Below are 13,397 nucleotides of genomic sequence, written 5' to 3'. Positions count from 1 at the left end.
CTGCCCCCTATATACAAGAATATAACTACTATAATACTGCTCCTATATACAAGAATATAACTGCTATAATACTGCCTCCTATATACAAGAATATATCTACTATAATACTGCTCCTATATACAAGAATATAACTACTATAATACTGCTCCTATATACAAGAATATAACTACTATAATACTGCTCCTATATACAAGAATATAACTACTATAATACTGCTCCTATATACAAGAATATAACTGCTATAATACTGCCTCCTATATACAAGAATATATCTACTATAATACTGCCTCCTATATACAAGAATATAACTACTATAATACTGCCTCCTATATACAAGAATATAACTACTATAATACTGCTCCTATATACAAGAATATAACTACTATAATACTGCTCCTATATACAAGAATATAACTACTATAATACTGCTCCTATATACAAGAATATAACTACTATAATACTGCTCCTATATACAAGAATAAAACTACTATAATACTGCCTCCTATGTGTTGTAGATATTTATAGGATACCGGAACCATGACTCTACTGTGACTGTATGGCGGTGACTCAGTCCAGCACTTCTCTGTGGGGCACAGTCTATATCAGCTGGCTATGAATAATGGATGTCTGTGCGCTGTCTGGCGGTGACTGCTGTATTCACTTTACTCCCTTGGAGTATGTTTATCTCGTGAGTATTACATGCAGGAGAAGAAAGACGCTACTGATCCCCTCCTGGGAGTATTTTTATCGTTGCAGCACAGGTCAGCAGTGTTTCCCAACCAGGGCGCCTCCAGCTGTTACAAAACTACAACTCCCAGCATGCCTGGACAGCCGTTGGCTGTCCCGGCATGCTGGGTGTTGTAATTTTGCAACAGCTGGAGGCTCCATGGTTGGGAAACACTGGGCAGGATTTGCATGGTAATGACGATGAAGTCAGACTATGATCCCCTACTTGCCTCTATTAAACAGTCCAGGTTCTGCAAGGCACTGAAATAGTTAAAGGGGTACTCCGGTGGAAAACTTTTTTTTTTTTTTTTAATCAACTGGTGCCAGAAATTTAAACAGATTTGTAAATGACTTCTATTAAAAAAATATTAATCCTTTCAGTACTTATTAGCGTCTGTATACTACAGAGGAAGTTGTTTTCTTTTTGGATTTCTTTTGTTTGCTATGGGGATTTTCTCTTGCTCTGGACAGTTCCTGACATAGACAGAGGTGACATCAGAGAGCACTGTGGTCAGACAGAAAAGAAATCCAAAAAGAAAAGAATTTCCTCTGTAGTATACAGACGCTAATAAGTACTGGAAGGATTTAAGGGGTATTCCAGGCCAAAACTTTTTTTTATATATCAACTGGCTCCGGAAAGTTAAACAGATTGGTAAATTACTTCTATTAAAAAATCGTAATCCTTCCAATAGTTATTAGCTTCTGAAGTTGAGTTGTTGTTTTCTGTCTAACTGCTCTCTGATGACTCACGTCCCGGGAGCTGTGCAGTTCCTATGGGGATATTCTCCCATCATGCACAGCTACCGGGACGTGACATCATCATTGAGCAGTTAGACAGAAAACTTCAGGAGCTAATAACTATTGGAAGGATTAAGATTTTTTTAATAGAAGTAATTTACAAATCTGTTTAGCTTTCTGGCAGAAGTTGATTTGAAAAAAAAAGTTCTCCACCGGAGTACCCCTTCAATGGGGGTACTAAAGGTGGAATCATGGCACTTCCCACTATTAACCCTCTACTGCATGTCAGGAACCGGCAGGACTGGTAGTGGATCCTCTAGGCCAGTGAGGCGATGATGCGGGTTGTACCAAGGGACCGGTTCTAAGTGGTTACTGGTTTTCACCAGAGCCCGCCACAAGGCTGGATGGACTTGCTGCGGCGGTAACCACCAGGTCGTATCCCCCCAGTAGCAACTCGACCTCACTGGTGGCTGATATGGCGTGGTATACAGGGAGCAGGCAGGAGCGTAGTCGGACGTAGCAGAGGTCAGGGCAGGCGGCAAGGATTCAAAGGCGAGTAGACGGTAACAAGGGTACGGCAACAGGCAAGGCAATACACACTATATGGAAAGCTTTCTCAAAGGCACTAGGGCACAGAGATCCGGCAAGGGCAGGAAGGGGCAGGTGCATTTTATAAGGAAGGACCAGTGGAAGGTGTGGAACCAGGCTTCAATTTACTGAAGCCGGCGCGCGTGCGCCCTAGAGGGCGGGGCCGCGCGCGCCGGGAGACGGGAGGACAGAGCACCACGCGAGGAGCGGGTAAGGAGGACAGGGATGCGGCGCATGAGCGGGGACCAGCCGCCACGCTAGCCGCGTCTCTGCTACTGTGGGACCCGCGCTCCAGGTCAGTGCATCTGACCGGGAGACGCCGGGACCCAGTAACAGCGGGCAGAAGCAGCGGGCGCTCCGGTCCGGAGGTAATGACCGGAGCGGTCGCTGTGACACTGCACCTCTTTCTTTGCTTTTACCGCCATCCTCTATGCACCTCTTAAAGGGGTATTCCAGGAAAAAAACTTTTTTTTATATATCAACTGGCTCCAGAAAGTTAAACAGATTTGTAAATTACTTCTATTAAAAAATCTTCATCCTTTCAGTACTTATGAGCTCCTGAAGTTGAGTTGTTCTTTTCTGTCTAAGTGCTCTCTGATGACACGTGTCATCACCCCCCCCCCCCCCCTCCCATAGACTTGCATTGAGGGGGCGGGTGTGACATCATGAGGGGGGCGGGGATATGACGTCACGAGCTCCCGGCGGCGACTCCAGCGTTCTGAACAGTTTGTTCCAAACGCTGAGCAGTGGAGTACCCCCGTAACCCATCATGTTGGCTTTCAGGGGTTCATTCTGTGAATGTGAAGAAATGGTTAAAAAAATTGTAAAAGATAAAAAAAATGGAATGTGGTAATTATTTTTTGTGCGTGGATCCTATTGGAACCTGTAAAATATATAAAATACAATAAAATGTGCAAAAAAAAATTATCTATTCAACACATTCCCACTCTTGTAAACATTAGTGTTATGCTGGAGACCAGTGGGCATTGGGTCATCCTTAAAGGGGTACTGGAAAACATTTAAAGGGGCACTTGGGGGGAAAAATGTTTTTATCAACTGGTGCCAGAAAGTTAAACAGATTTGTAAATGACTTCTATTTAAAAATCTTAATCCTTCCAGTACTTATCAGCTGCTGTATGCTCCAGAGGAAGATCTTTTCTTTTTGAATTTCCTTTCTGTCTGTCCACAGTGCTCTCTACTGACATCTCTGTCCATGTCAGGAAGTGTCCGGAGCAGGAGAGGTTTGCTATGGGGATTGTCTCCTACTCTGGACAGTTCCTGACATGGACAGAGATGTCAGCAGAGAGCACTGTGGTCAGACAGAAAGGAAATTCAAAAAGAAAGGAACTTCCTCTGTAGTATATAGAAGCTGATAAGTACTGGAAGGATTAAGATTTTTAAATAGAAGTCATTTACAAATCTGTTTAACGTTCTGGCAGCAGTTGATTTAAAAAATAAAATGTTTTCCTGTGGAGTTCCCCTTTAAGCTATATAGTCTGTAAACAGAGCAGTAAACCCTTGTTCCAGCTGATCCCAGCTGGTGTTATGATCAGGATATCAGGATCAGGCTAGGACTTGGGCCAATCAGATCAGAACCCACCTATCCTAGTATTTTACCAACTCCATTTAAAGCTTTGGAAATCAATGACCCCTATATTTTACCATATTGTTTTGAATAATAAAATAAATTATTAAAAAAAAAAAAGAATAAATAAGAATAAAGTGAAAAGGTATATCTGATTTTTAATATTAAGCCAGACACAAACCAAGCAGCAGAAGCCTAGTATTACCAGGACTTGGCCCAGCCAGATCAGAACCCTCTTATCCTAGTATTTTACCTACTCCATTTAAAGGGGTTATCAAGGAAAAAAAACTTTATATATATATATATATATATATATATATATATATATATATAAAAATCAACTGGCTCCAGAAAGTTAAACAGATTTGTAAATGACTTCTATTAAAAAAATCTTAATCCTTTCAGTACTTATGAGCTGCTGAATTTGAGTTGTTCTTTTCTGTCTAAGTGCTCTCTGATGACTCCTGTCTCGGGAACTGTCCAGAGTAGAAGCAAATCCCCATAGCAAACCTCATCTACTCTGTTCAGTTCCCGAGACAAGCAGAGATGTCAGCAGAGAACACTGTTGCCAGACATAAAAGAACAACTCAACTTCAGCAGCTGATAATTATTGGAAGGATTACGATTTTTTAATGGAAGTCATTTACAAATCTGTTTAACTTTCTGGAGCCAGTTGATCTAAAAAATAAAAAATAAAGTTTTTTTCCTGGGATACCCCTTTAAAGCTTTGGAAAGCAATGATCACTGTGTTTTGCCCATACTGTTCAAATAAATAAATACATTGTTTAAATCATTTATTATTAAACAAATAAATAAATAAGGACAATGGGGAAAGGTATCCCTGCTTTTTGATAACAAGCCGGACACAAACCAAGCAGCAGCAGCCTAGTATTACCTATGGAATTTGGTCTTTCCCTGCCTGATAGCACCAGACTGTCACAGCCCCAGGCCCTATGTATAATATTTGTGTCCTACTGTAGACAGAGAAGAGGGGGGAGGCTCCTGCTGCAGACAGTTGCCTTACAGACAGACACAGGACAATGAGGAGGAGGGTCATGGGTGAACTGCTGGGACACACAGATCTGCTTTTACAATTCTTAAAGGGGTACTCCGCCATTAGACATCTTATCCCCTATCCAAAGGACCTGCACCTGGCGTTCATTTAAAGCGCCGGGTGCAGCGCCGGAGGATCGTGATGTCACGGATCGTGATGTCACGACCACGCCCCCTCAATGCAAGCCCCATAAACTTGCGTGGCCGTGACATCACGAGCAGGGCGTGGACGTGACATCAAGAGCCTCCGCCCCCCCCATCTACAGCAATCCGGCTCCGGCACGGATTAGACATTGGATAGGGGATAGGATGTCTAGGGGTGGAGTACCCCTTTAATATGAGATTAAATAGGATAAAAGTAAAGGAGGAAAAGCTGGGATGTGTGAATTTTCGGTATTTCGTGTTCCTTTAGGCTCCTGTTGGAACTTTCAAACATCCGTGGAGGACCGACCTCTCTTCTCACATGATCCTAACAACCAAACCACAATTTCTTACAGTAGGTTGAGTAGTCACCGATTACATCAGGATTTGTATACGCGTGTAGTGGAGTTACCCTATAAAACAAGAGCTTTTTTACTAAAAGTAATAGGGTCATGACTTCTGAATGAGCTTTCATGGATTCTTCTTCTCTTCCTTTGTCTCACCGCCCCCACCGCCTTGCATGCCCTGCCCCCACCGCCTTGCATGCCCCCCCAGCTCTCACCACCTCCCTCCCTTCGTCTGCTGGTTATAGCCGTGCTGTATTGGCGCAGAGCCCATCCCATTGTTTTCTATGAATGAAGTAACCCTCCTGGCCGCCTGCCCATCACTGACCGTATCGCTCTCCTGTTATCAATGGGGCCGAGCGTCTATCACATCACTAATGGCTCGTCCCGATATCCCATTACGTCTTGTTAATAGCTGCCGATCTGGAGGTCACCGCGCTGTTTGTTTGTCAGCACTTTCCGGACTGGACGACACCGGCTCATTGACTGCGCGCCCCTAGATCAGACTCTTATTCAGAAAACCTATTGATTTCTACATCCTCTATATCGTCCTTACACAATGAGGTCCCATATACAGCCAAGGTTATAAAGTCTAGAGACGGTCCCCGGGGTCCTCAAACAATGAGGCTTGTCCAAGGTTAGAAGGTCAATGAAAGACTGGGATTATACGGAGACATCCCCCTCCGAGAGACCAAGATACAGATCATACGTGCGCTGCATTAAAGGGTCCCTCCATCTATAAGATATGTCCCCGCTATATGATCAGTGGGAGTCTGATCTCTGGGATCCCCACAAATCATGAGACTATAGTATGGCCTCCCCTTCACTGTCCTTCCTCCGCACTGCAGCCCCCCAACTACCCACCAAAATAAAAACAAACAATTAGGTTCCCCCCATCATTAGGTCCCCCCCATCATTAGGTCTTCCCGCATCATTAGGTTCCCCCATCATTAGGTTCCCCCATCATTAGGTTCCCCAATCATTAGGTTCCCCCATCATTAGGTTCCCTGCATCATTAGGTTCCCCCATCATTAGGTTCCCCCCATCATTAGGTCTCCCCACATCATTAAGTTCCCCCATCATTAGGTTCCCCCCATCATTAGGTTCCCCCATCATTATGTTGCCCCCATCATTAGGTTCCCCCATCATTAGGTTCCCCCCATCATTAGGTTCCCCCATTATTAGGTTCCCTCATCATTAGGTTCCCCCCATCATTAGATTCCCCCACCATTAGGTTTTCCCCCATCATTAAGTTCCCCCATCATTAGGTTCCCCCCATCATTAGGTTCCCCCATCATTAGGTTGCCCCCATCATTAGATTCCCCCATCATTAGGTTCCCTCCATCATTAGGTTCCCCCCCCCCCCCATCATTAGATTCCTCCCATCATTAGGTTCCCCCATCATAAGGTCCCCCATCATTAGATTCCTCCCATCATTAGGTTCCCCCCATCATTAGGCCCCCCCCCCCATCATTAGATTCCTCCCATCATTAGGTTCCCTCATCATTAGGCCCCCCCCATCATTAGATTCCTCCCATCATTAGGCCCCCCCCATCATTAGGTTCCCCCCATCATTAGGTTCCCCCCATCATTAGGTTCCCCCCATCATTAGGTTCCCCCATCATTAGGTTCCCCCCATCATTAGATTCCCCCATCATTAGGTTCGCCCCCATCATTAGGTTCGCGCCCATCATTAGGTTTCCCCCCCCCATCATTAGGTTCCCCCCCATCTTTAGATTCCCCCATCATTAGGTTCCCTCCATCATTAGGTTCCCCCCATCATTAGGTTCCCCCATCATTAGATTCCTCCCATCATTAGGTTCCCCCCATCATTAGGCCCCCCCCCCCATTATTAGATTCCTCCCATCATTAGATTCCTCCCATCATTAGATTCCTCCCATCATTAGGTTCCCCCATCATTAGGTTCCCCCATCATTAGATTCCTCCCATCATTAGATTCCTCCCATCATTAGATTCCTCCCATCATTAGGTTCCCCCATCATTAGGTTCCCCCATCATTAGGTCCCCCATCATTAGGTTCCCCCATCATTAGGTTCCCCCATCATTAGGCCCCCCATCATTAGGTTCCCCCATCATTAGGCCCCCCATCATTAGATTCCTCCCATCATTAGGTTCTCCCGTCATTAGGTTCCCCCATCATTAAGTTCCCCCGTCATTCTGCCCTCAATCCCTCATAATGTAAAACAGAATGTTACAAATCTTTACTAATTTATTGAAAAGGAAAATCTAAAATCCTGCAGTGACATAAGTATTCATACCCTTTACTATAACGTGTGACATAAGTATTCATACCCCTTACTATAACGTGTGACATAAGTATTCATACCCTTTACTATAACGTGTGACATAAGTATTCATACCCTGTACTATAACGTGTGACATAAGTATTCATACCCTTTACTATAACGTGTGACATAAGTATTCATACCCCTTACTATAACGTGTGACATAAGTATTCATACCCTGTACTATAACGTGTGACATAAGTATTCATACCCTTTACTATAACGTGTGACATAAGTATTCATACCCCTTACTATAACGTGTGTCATAAGTATTCATACCCTTTACTATAACGTGTGACATAAGTATTCATACCCTTTACTATAACGTGTGACATAAGTATTCATACCCCTTACTATAACGTGTGACATAAGTATTCATACCCCTTACTATAACGTGTGACATAAGTATTCATACCCTTTTACTATAGCGTGTGTCATAAGTATTCATACCCTTTACTATAACGTGTGACATAAGTATTCATACCCTTTTACTATAGCGTGTGTCATAAGTATTCATACCCTTTACTATAACGTGTGACATAAGTATTCATACCCTTTTACTATAGCGTGTGTCATAAGTATTCATACCCTTTACTATAACGTGTGACATAAGTATTCATACCCTTTAATATAACATGTGACATAAGTATTCATACCCCGTACTATAACGTGTGACATAAGTATTCATACCCTTTACTATAATGTGTGACATAAGTATTCATACCCTTTACTATAATGTGTGTCATAAGTATTCATACCCTTTACTATAACGTGTGACATAAGTATTCATACCCTTTACTATAACGTGTGACATAAGTATTCATACCCTTTACTATAACGTGTGACATAAGTATTCATACCCTTTTACTATAGCATGTGTCATAAGTATTCATACCCTTTACTATAACGTGTGTCATAAGTATTCATACCCTTTACTATAACGTGTGACATAAGTATTCATACCCTTTACTATAATGTGTGTCATAAGTATTCATACCCCTTACTATAACGTGTGACATAAGTATTCATACCCTTTACTATAATGTGTGTCATAAGTATTCATACCCTTTTACTATAACATGTGACATAAGTATTCATACCCTTTTACTATAGCATGTGTCATAAGTATTCATACCCTTTACTATAACGTGTGACATAAGTATTCATACCCTGTACTATAACGTGTGACATAAGTATTCATACCCTTTACTATAATGTGTGTCATAAGTATTCATACCCCTTACTATAACGTGTGACATAAGTATTCATACCCTTTACTATAATGTGTGTCATAAGTATTCATACCCTTTTACTATAGCATGTGTCATAAGTATTCATACCCTTTACTATAACGTGTGTCATAAGTATTCATACCCTTTACTATAACGTGTGACATAAGTATTCATACCCTTTTACTATAGCATGTGTCATAAGTATTCATACCCTTTACTATAACGTGTGTCATAAGTATTCATACCCTTTACTATAACGTGTGACATAAGTATTCATACCCTTTACTATAACGTGTGACATAAGTATTCATACTCTTTACTATAACGTGTGACATAAGTATTCATACCCTTTACTATAACGTGCGTCATAAGTATTCATACCCTTTACTATAACGGTGTGACATAAGTATTCATACCCCTTTACTATAACGTCTGTCATAAGTATTCATACCCCTTACTATAACGTGTGACATAAGTATTCATACCTCTTACTATAACGTGTGACGTAAGTATTCATACCCTTTACTATAACCTGTGACATAAGTATTCATACCCTTTACTATAACATGTCACATAAGTATTCATACCCTTTACTATAACGTGTCACATAAGTATTCATACCCTTTACTATAACGTGTGACATAAGTATTCATACCCCTTTACTATAACGTCTGTCATAAGTATTCATACCCCTTACTATAACATGTCACATAAGTATTCATACCCTTTACTATAACGTGTCACATAAGTATTCATACCCTTTACTATAACGTGTGACATAAGTATTCATACCCCTTACTATAACGTGTGACATAAGTATTCATACCCTTTACTATAACGTGTGACATAAGTATTCATACCCTTTACTATAATGTGTGACATAAGTATTCATACCCTTTACTATAATATGTGACATAAGTATTCATACCCTTTACTATAACGTGTGACATTAGTATTCATACCCCTTACTATAACGTGTGACATAAGTATTCATACCCTGTACTATAACGTGTGTCATAAGTATTCATACCCTTTACTATAACGTGTGACATAAGTATTCATACCCTTTACTATAACGTGTGACATAAGTATTCATACCCTTTACTATAACGTGTGACATAAGTATTCATACCCTTTACTATAACATGTGTCATAAGTATTCATACCCTTTACTATAATGTGTGACATAAATATTCATACCCTTTACTATAACATGTGACATAAGTATTCATACCCTTTACTATAACGTGTGACATAAGTATTCATACCCTTTACTATAACATATGTCATAAGTATTCATACCCTTTACTATAATGTGTGACATAAGTATTCATACCCTTTACTATAACGTGTGACATAAGTATTCATACCCTTTACTATAATGTGTGACATAAGTATTCATACCCTTTACTATAACATGTGACATAAGTATTCATACCCTTTACTATAACGTGTGACATAAGTATTCATACCCTTTACTATAACGTGTGACATAAGTATTCATACCCTTTACTATAACGTGTGACATAAGTATTCATACCCTTTACTATAACGTGTCACATAAGTATTCATACCCTTTACTATAACGTGTGACATAAGTATTCATACCCTTTACTATAACGTGTGACATAAGTATTCATACCCCTTACTATAACGTGTGACATAAGTATTCATACCCCTTACTATAACGTGTGACATAAGTATTCATACCCTTTACTATAACGTGTGTCATAAGTATTCATACCCCTTACTATAACGTGTCATAAGTATTTATACCTTTACTATAATGCAGTGTTTCCCAACCAGGGGGCCTTCATTAATTGCAAAACTACAACTCCCAGCATGCCCGGACAGCTGAAGCACGCTGGGAGTTGTAGTTTTGAAACTGCTGGAGGCGCTCTGGTTGGGAAACACTGCTATACCGTGTGTAATAAGTATTCATACCCTTTACTCAGGACTTAGTTAAAGCCCCTTTGGCAGTGTTTCCAGCCTCCAGTCTTCTTGGGGATGAGATCCTCTCAGCTCTGTCATGTCTGATGGGGACCGTCGGTGGAAGCCATTTTCAGGTCTATTCAGAGACATTCACAGAGTTGTCCCTAAGCCGCTCCTGTGTTATCTTGGCTGTGATTGGAGGAGATTTATCAAAACCTGTGCAAAGGGAAAGTTGCCCAGTTGCCCATAGCAACCAATCAGATTGCTTCTTTCATTTTGCAGAGGCCTAGTTGAAAATGAAAGAAGCGATCTGATTGGTTGCTATGGGCAACTGGGCAACTTTTCCTCTGGACAGGATTTTGATAAATCTCCCCCATTGTCTCTGTACTTTGCTCCATTCAGCTTTCCCTCAGCCCTGACCAGTGTTAATGTCATTTTCTAAAAATCTGTTATCACATTTATTCTCATTATGGGATACGGAGTTCAGAAAAAAGGGGAAAAAATGATTTTTTTCAAATTATTTTAGCAGAAGGTAACAACTAGAGATGAGCAAACTTACAATAAAATCGATTCGTCACGAACTTCTCGGCTCGGCAGTTGATGTCTTTTCCTTAATAAATTAGTTCAGCTTTCCGGTGCTCCCGTGGGCTGGAAAAGGTGGATACAGTCCTAGAAGACTCTTTCCTAGGAATGTATCCACCTTTTCCAGCCCACCGGAGCACCTGAAAGCTGAACTAATTTATGCCGGAAAAGTCATCAACTGCCGAGCCGAGAAGTTCGTGACGAATCGAATTTACTGTAAGTTCGCTTATCTCTAGTAACAACATAACAAAATGTGATAAGGGGAAAGGGTCTGAGGACATTCCAAATCCACTGTACACGCTCCGTAGTGCCTAAATTTTCACAAAAAATACTTTGCTAGATAATTATGCTGTATGACAATTATGGTTTTCAAGTCATGGGGGGAGGAGACGTGGCCCCCCCAAGATTTCCGGAGACTTGTTGGCTTTAAAAAAATAAAAAAAAATAATCACAGATCGTCTGGAAGAAATAGCTGAAATATCCCATTATTAAGATTTATTAAAACTTAATAATGAGATATTTCAGGTTTTTCTCTCAGACAATCAGTGATTTTTTTTTTTTTAAGCCAACAAGTCTCCGGAAATCTTGGCCTTGATTAAAGTTTGTCTTATTGTCAGTATATGGGGGATGTATTCCAATAACCTTAAAGGGGTACTCCACCCCTGGCATCTTATCCCCTATCCAAAGGATAGGGGATAAGATGTCAGATCGCCGGGGTCCCGCTGCTGGGGACCCCGGGGATCGCCGCTGCGGCACCCCGCCATCATTACTGCGCAGAGCGAGTTCGCTCTGTGCGTAAGGATGGGCGATACAGGGGCCGGAGCAGCGGGACGTCATGGCTCCGCCCCTCATGACATCACGGCCCGTCCCCTTAATGCAAGTCTATGGCAGGGGACGTGACGACCGCCACGCCCCGTCCCATAGACTTGTATTGACGGGGGCGGGCCGTGACGTCACGAGGGGCGGAGCCGTGACATAACGATGCTCCGGCCCCTGTATTGCCCGTCATTACGTGCAGAGCGATCTTGCTCTGTGCAGTAATGATAGCAGGGTGCTGCAGTGGCGATCTCCGGGGTCCCCAGCAGCGGGACCCCGGCGATCTGACATCTTATCCCCTATCCTTTGGATAGGGGATAAGATGTCTAGGGGCGGAGCACCCCTTTAAGGTCGTATATTCTGGGATATCCTTCAGCCAGGATGTAAGTTGTCTCAGAGACTGGAGAGCGATTCTCCGACCTCATCTTAACATGGTATTTTTCCAATTTTCCCAGATCACTGTGGGTCAGAGCTCCATGGCTGATCCCGTTATAGTCTCATGTAACCCCATTTTCTCCATCTGTCTTTGTAGGTATCTATATACCTTAAAGGGGTACTCCGTGGGAAAACTATTTATGTTTTAAATCAACTGGTGCCAGGAAGTTAAACAGATTTGTAAATTACTTCTATTTAAAAATCTTAATCCTTCCAGTATTTATCAGCTGCAGTATGCTCAACAGGAAACTGTCCGGAGCAGGAACAAATCCCCATAGCAAACCTCTCCTGCTCTGGACAGCAGAGAGCACTGTGGTCAGACAGTAAAGAAATTAAAAAAGAAAAGGACTCTCTGTGGAGCATACAGCAGCTGATAAGTACTGGAAGGATTAAGATGTTTTAATAGAAGTCATTTACAAATCTGTTTAACTTTTTGGCACCAGTTGATTTAAAACATAAATTGTTTTCCACCGGAGTACCCCTTTAAGGTATATAGATAGGTATAAAAATTCCCACCAGAGTACCCCTTTAAAGGGGTACCCCCCCCCCCCCCCCGACATCTTATCCCCTAATCAAAGGATAGGGGATAGGATGTCTGATCGCGGGGGTCCCGCTGCACCCCACTATCATTACTGCACAGAGCAAACTCGCTCTGTGCGTAATGATGGGCGATGCAGGGGCCGGAGCATTGTGACATCACGGCTCCGCCCCCTTGTGACATCACGGATCCGCCCCTCGGGACATCATGGCCCGCCCCATTAATACAAGTCTATGGGAGTGGGCGTGATGGCCACCATGCCCCCTCCCACAGACTTGCATTGAGGGGGTGGGCTATGACGTCACAAGGGGGCGGAGCTGTGATGTCACAAGGGGGCGTAGCCGTGATGTCACGATGCTCCGGCCCCTGTATTGTCCGTCA

At 42.3% G+C, this 13,397-nt stretch overlaps 1 protein-coding gene and 1 long non-coding RNA gene across 2 annotated transcripts in view; one reads left to right on the top strand and one right to left on the bottom strand.

Annotated features, from left to right (window-relative positions):
* The window catches only part of LOC130361175 (uncharacterized), a 78,251-nt gene extending 67,380 nt beyond the window's left edge, over window positions 1-10,871 (bottom strand). The window contains exon 1 of the long non-coding RNA XR_008890895.1: window positions 10,658-10,871. This is a non-coding gene — a long non-coding RNA (uncharacterized LOC130361175). The remainder of the gene's footprint in view (window positions 1-10,657) is intronic.
* Window positions 1-13,397, top strand: part of XKR6 (XK related 6) — a 269,421-nt gene that overhangs the window by 134,703 nt on the left and 121,321 nt on the right. The window lies entirely within an intron of this gene.

This window comes from Hyla sarda, chromosome 3 (genome assembly GCF_029499605.1).
Source record: "Hyla sarda isolate aHylSar1 chromosome 3, aHylSar1.hap1, whole genome shotgun sequence".
NCBI classification, from domain to species: domain Eukaryota; kingdom Metazoa; phylum Chordata; class Amphibia; order Anura; family Hylidae; genus Hyla; species Hyla sarda.
The sequence above is the reverse complement of the archived record's forward strand: the minus strand, read 5'-3'. Positions and strand labels throughout refer to the sequence as shown.